The sequence below is a fragment of the Varanus komodoensis genome, unplaced genomic scaffold (assembly GCF_004798865.1).
Source record: "Varanus komodoensis strain SLA01 unplaced genomic scaffold, ASM479886v1 scaffold105, whole genome shotgun sequence".
NCBI lineage: Eukaryota > Metazoa > Chordata > Lepidosauria > Squamata > Varanidae > Varanus > Varanus komodoensis.
In genome coordinates this window covers 203,549-209,548 of record NW_025335297.1, presented here as the reverse complement: position 1 = coordinate 209,548, position 6,000 = coordinate 203,549, and the positions used below count along the sequence as shown (strand labels likewise).

At 50.2% G+C, this 6,000-nt stretch overlaps 1 protein-coding gene across 2 annotated transcripts in view; it reads left to right on the top strand.

Moving 5' to 3' along the window:
• Positions 1 to 324: 324 nt before the first annotated feature.
• The window catches only part of DDAH2 (dimethylarginine dimethylaminohydrolase 2), a 35,363-nt gene continuing 29,687 nt past the window's right edge, over positions 325 to 6,000 (top strand). For both annotated transcript variants that reach the window (XM_044419576.1, XM_044419575.1), the window contains exon 1: positions 325 to 637. The gene's annotated coding sequence lies outside the window, so the exon portion shown is untranslated. The remainder of the gene's footprint in view (positions 638 to 6,000) is intronic.

Genomic DNA, 6,000 nt, shown 5'->3' with positions numbered 1-6,000 from the left:
AGGGCGTGGCCGCTAGCTAAAGAGGTTTAGAAGAAACTCACCACTGCACGCACCGGCCGCAAGGACTCCAGTGAGAAAACAGACTAGCTGCTCCGCTAGTTTGAGTGCCACTCCAGATGGCCTTGAGCTTCACCCATAAACACCCCTCTTCCCACTGACGGTGGATCGGAGACTTCCATTCAAAAGCATTGCCGGCGTGTTGGGGGGAGGGCGGAACTGGCTTCCGAACGATCCCCGGGAGGAGGGGCGTGGCTTGCGGGAGCCCCGCCTCCCCCGCCCAGCCGAGAGACAATGCACTCTCAGCCCCGCGCTGTACTAGCAATGGCGAAGTCGGCGCGCCCCCCGCTCATCAGCGGCTGCTTCTGAGGGTGAGCGTCTGGGCGATCCCACCCTCCAGGCGCCCTTTCGCCTTGCAGGCACCCGACGGGCTGGGTGGGGGCAAAGTCCGCGATCTTGCCTGGAGAGGCAGGGCAGCTCGCTCCTCATCCCGAGGCTTTGGTGGAGAGCGGGGGAGCCCGAACGCCGAAGTGCCGCCCTCCACCTACCTTTCCCTGTCTCCGGATTCTTGGTCTACAAGAAAGGCGGGGAGGGACTTCTAGTCACTTAGAATCTAGTGGATGGAATCGCCCTGGGAGAGGTAAGAGGGGGGCGAGGCGGGAGGGGCAGGGGTGTTGGGGGGGAGGGTATGTGGGAAAGGAGACCTCGATTGAGCCAGGACTCCTGGGTTCCTTCGGAGGGGTACCGGGTCTGGTCGGTTGGAGCAGGGGAGGGTCGTCTTCTTTTGGAAGGGGTGATGCCCTGAGGCACTCCTGGCTCGTGTTTTGTTGCGGGCTGGGATAATAAGTCAGAACGGAGGTATCTTTCGGGAGGGTAACCGGGGCCTAAGACAAAGTGGGGTGAGGGGGGAGGGGAACCAGGACGCTGGAGGGGAGTGTCGTGGGGTTTGGGTGTACGCAGCTGGCAAGAGGCGAGATGATTCTCTGGATGCTCTTGATGGTGAGTGTGATAACAAGGATGGTATGATAATAGGTGAGGCGAAGGGTGCTGTTCTTACCACCGGCGGAGGGGGAGGTGTGGACTAGCCAAGCGAGGTGAGCTAGGATTCCCGGGTTCTCTGGTAAATGACAGTCGTTTGGGAGGGGGGCTGGCTTTTGGGGGAGGTTGGATTGGGGCTGGGACACCAGGAGGACTCCTGGTCTGAGATGACAGGTGACCAGACTTCCATTGGAAGGGGGCACCTCGTGTTGAAGGAGCTTGGATTCTCAGATCCTTTGGGAAGGTGTGAGTTGCAGTGCTCTGGATGGTAGAGGGCTTGGAACCATGAGCATATCTCTTTAATTAGCGATGGATTGGAAGAAATCCATAGGAATATCCGTTTTTGTGGTAGAACCTAGAACTCCTCATCTTTGGCCTCTTGCTCTCCAAGCCCCTTGAGAGTTCTCCTCCTAACTCTTGGAATACTTTCTAACAGTAAATCATGCCCAAGAGATCTTATAACACTCAAACCAAGGCCAGCTGTGTCGACTCGACCAAAACTTGCAGGTTCCCCTTAAGAAGGAGTGAAATCTGATATGACACAGTCAGACGGTGTATTGAAGCCGGGACTTTTTGAAAGTTGCAGTGATGTTGCTGAAATTCCTGTGTTCTTTGCAGAGGGAGAAGGCAGGAGGTGTGGACTTGGGCCAGGCCCTATAGAGGTGCTGAACTATGGATAGTGCATCTTTTCTTTAAAAAAATAGGAGAGTGGGTCAGGTTGTGATTATTCAGTGGCAAAGTGGATGCAAAATGTGAACATACCAGTCAAAGAATGGCTCTTTGTTTTGCAAATGCAGATATTCTTAAGATGGGGATGGAATGAAAGATGCCTGGTGCCCTCCAGATGCATAGGACTACAACCCCCATCCCTCTCAACAACTCTCATAGCCACTGGGGATGATAGCTGTTGTAGCCCAGCACATCTGGAAAGTGCTGGGTTGGGAAGGGTTGGCACATGCACGCCATGTAGTAGTCGCCTGAAGTGGCACCGCATGGCGAAGGTGTGGCTGAGCTCAGTCGGACTTTTGCATTGGCATCTATAGGGTCGTGCAGTAAGCAGGGCAGCACTTTCATCGCCAGTGTACAGTTCATTAATTCGGCCGTTCCCCTTGTGTCCGGCCTGCGGGCTTCCCATTTGCTCCTGGGTGGCCACTGTGAAAAATGCCATGCTTAGGCCAGAGACATCACCCTGCCAACAAAAGTGCGTGAAGTCAAGGCCATGGTTTTCCCAGTTGCAATGCATGGCTGTGAAAGCTGGACCATAAGGAAGGCTGAGCGCCGAAGGATTGAGGCCTTTGAATTGCGGAGCTGGAGGAGACTCCTGTGAGTCCCTTGGACCGCAAGGCGATCAAACTGGTCAGTCCTAGAGGAGACCAACCCTGCCTGCTCTTTAGAAGCCCAGATGCTGAAGATGAAACTCAAGTACTTTGGCCACCTAATGGGAAGGAAGGACTCCCTGGAGAAGAGCCTAATGCTGGGAACAACAGATGGCAATAGAAGAAGGGGACGGCAGAGGATGAGGTGGCTGGATGGAGTCATTGAAGCAGTTGGTGTGAGCTTGAGTGGACTCTGGGGGACGGTGGAGGACAGGAAGGCCTGGAGGAGTGTTGTCTGTGGGGTCGCGATGGGTCGGACACGACTTCACCACGACTAACAACAAAAAGGCCTTTGGTCTGATCTGGCAGGGCTCTTCTCATGATCTCACTTCATTACCAAGCCCCAAGGTGTGGCTCTGAACACAGGCCTGCAGCATGGTTTCTCCTAATCTTGCTGGGAGGTGAGCTCAAAATCTTGTGAGGTTTCGGAGGCATGAGATTTCAGAGGAGTTCTGATTTGTTTGTTTGTTTCATTTGGGCTCCCGCAAGATTCTGGGTGCCTCTTGCAGAATTTGCGTGAGGGGCAGCTGGGAAAGAATTGGGTGTGGAACGCTGGCAGGGGGGTGAGGTGGATTGTCTCCCAGAGCCCTGAGACTCTGTAGGAGAGATGTGGGCCTCTAGCCCTGGTGGATTTCTTCCTGGCCTGGCTTCTGATGCTGATTAAAGGGTCTTGGACTAGGTTGACAGCAAGGACTTGGCTGGAGCTCTTGGGCAGATCTCAGGCTTTGCATGCAGTCTCTGGCATCTCCAGGACAGAGCTGGGAAAGACTCCCCACCCTCGGAATACTGGTGACTTGTTGGTTGGTTTGTGGAAATCTCCTTTGCCCAACCCAATGAAGTCCAGAACATTTTGAGGACAGCTCTCATCATACCTAACATTGGTCATGCTGGCTAAGGCTGACGAGAATTGGAGCCGAAAACATTGGGAAGGGGCCATTTTGGGAAAGGCTGGTACAGATGGTGCTGAGCTAGTCAGACCCAGTGGTTTGACTATCAAACACTCCTCCTTCCTGTGATCTCTCTTGGCTGCTCTTGGCTCTGAACGTGTTCATTTAAATGGCGTGTCTCAATGTTTTATTGTGGAGACTGTCTGGCAAAGTGGGTTGTGCGGGGCGGTACTTTTGATTCCAAGTATGTCTCCTGTGTGATTGTCTCTGTTTTTAGTTAAATATTTGCACAATGGGAATTTGTTTATTTTAACATTGATGAATTTTGTATCACAGCAAATGCACTTAAAGATGTAAGGACATCACGCTTACATTTATAGTCTGCTTATTAATTGCATTCTTATACTACTGTTAGATTCTTTTAATGTTCTTGATGGGTTATTGTAACATTTGTATAAATAGATTACTCTTTTTCGTATTTTTGGGATTGTTATTCTGATGAGTCAGTATTTGCTGCTTTAATGTTCCTTACTGGGAAGAAAGAGGTGGAAACATTAACATGAAATAGTTAATTGCAAGTGACTATTTCGAACGACTGCTGCTCCCCATGTCAGGGCGAGTGTAGCATAGCCTTACCTAACCTGGTGTCTTGCAGATGGCTTGGGCTTCATTTACCATCAGTCTCAGGCAGTGTGCCCAATGTCAGGAATGCTGGGAGCTGTAGTTCGAAACAACTGGAAGGCACCAGTCTGGGTAAGACCATGCTAGTGGTGACCTTTGGGCCAGCGACTGGATGTCTGTCTCTGTCTAATATGCCCCACAGGGTGGCTGTGAGATCAAAATGAGGGCTAGGAAGCACCCTGAAGGAAGGGCAGGATTAAAATGCAATTAAATATAGAAATGCCTCAGTTTGGGTTTGATTATAGCTTGGAAACTGACTTCTAGAGATGAGACTTGGTTCAGATGAAAGCCCTGAAAGTTGGTATAGGATAGATAGCATTCCTGAATAGTAGGCTGTGTGTATGTTAAACTCTGTTAGCTTTTCTCTTGAAACTTGTTTCTCCTTGACTTTCCAAGCCTCTGTGATCTTAAACAGTTTCTTGGCAATGGAGGCAACTGTTCTCTAAGGCCAGCTGGGAAGCTGACAGCCCTTGGCATGCAGGAAGCAGAAGGGAACTGCAATATCCAAAGTTTATTATTTCTGATCCCACATGACCAGTTCCCTTCCCTTTGCTTCTCCTGGCCAAAACCAAACCAAAAGAAAAGAAATGTGCAGGCCAATGGATCAGGTTGCATTTTCGTGTGGGGAGAGGAAGGAATTGGGGTGTAGATATGTCACAGACACTTTCCTGGTCTTGGAGAGAAAACGAAAATGATGGATTAACATATCCAAAGGAGAAATGCAAGTGGATCTGTTGAGGAGTTTTTTGGATTAGAGAAGTGGCAAATGTATATATTTCTTTTCAAGACAAGGCTCACGTTCTGCCTGGAGGCCTTTCCTTCATTTTTTGTGTTTCTTTTTTTGCTGCTCTTGATTGCCTCTGTGTTTTATGACTCCTGTTGGGGTAAGTATGTGTTGATTTGTACGTCCAGGAAGGCTGACTTTGAGTTGCCTTGCTGTTGAGCAGCAGAACTGCTTCTTGATAAACTTAGGTGGGTGGTTTACCCTCCGTGACAAAGAATCCAGCTTCGGCACTGGGGAAAATAACTTCAAGCCGAGCATGGTAAAACAGGTGGTATGTGTGGGAAGTGTATGTGAGCTGTATGGTGGTGCCCACCTATGTTCTTTTGTGCCAGAGATGGATTAGGTAAAGCCCCTCCAAACCCAAGTGGGGGTCTTGGGGTCCAGCTCCACATGACATTAATACTGCAGCAAAACCTTTAATGTAAATGCATGAAACCCTGATTCGGATGGGGACCAGCATGCACCAGGAGGATCAAGCCTTCCACCCACTCGATTTTCTCTGGAAGTTCTTTCTTATGGGATGGGGGTATTAAAAAGAAGGGGGAAAGGTCTCAATTGCCTCCAATGGGGATTTCGGTAGTTTTAAAAACTTTCCTGTGGGCAGCGATATTTCTGGAAGAAATTGGAGTTGGGTAAGGTTTGATTCTTTCTTCCTGGCATGTGCAGGTCCTGATCCAAGTAGAGGGCAGGCACAATTATACTAGAGTAAAACACATGCTCATGCGCGCACACACACACACACACAGGGCTCAGCAACATGCTGTGCAATTCATGTAATGTGCAGTTTGGCTCTTGATCGCTATCCTGCTTCTTTTCTTCCCATTTTATGCTCCTTCAAGAGAAGGGAGATGGGGGGAATGGAGTGTCCGTCCCGCTGGCAATCCGTTTGGGTGGCACTTTATTTTGAGCATGGCTCATGTCTTCCCACAAGGCCTTTGGAGACAGAGGTGGAGGTGTCTGTGTTGAGCTAGTCGGGCTCTTAACAGCTGAGCTTCTAGCTATGCGGTTAGGCCCACGAGTACTTGGGAGTAAGTTCCATTCAACGAACTAACACACGTCTGGAGAAAGGCAACTAAGATGGGAGAGGCCCAGAGAAACACTGCAGGAATTGGGTACATTTAGCCTAGAGGTGACAGAAGGAGACCCCTCCTCCAGTTTCTGAAGGGCTTCTTCCTAGACAGAGGAGCCACTTGGCTTTCCTCAGCTGGGTGTCTTCTGGAAGTGTTAGACTACAACT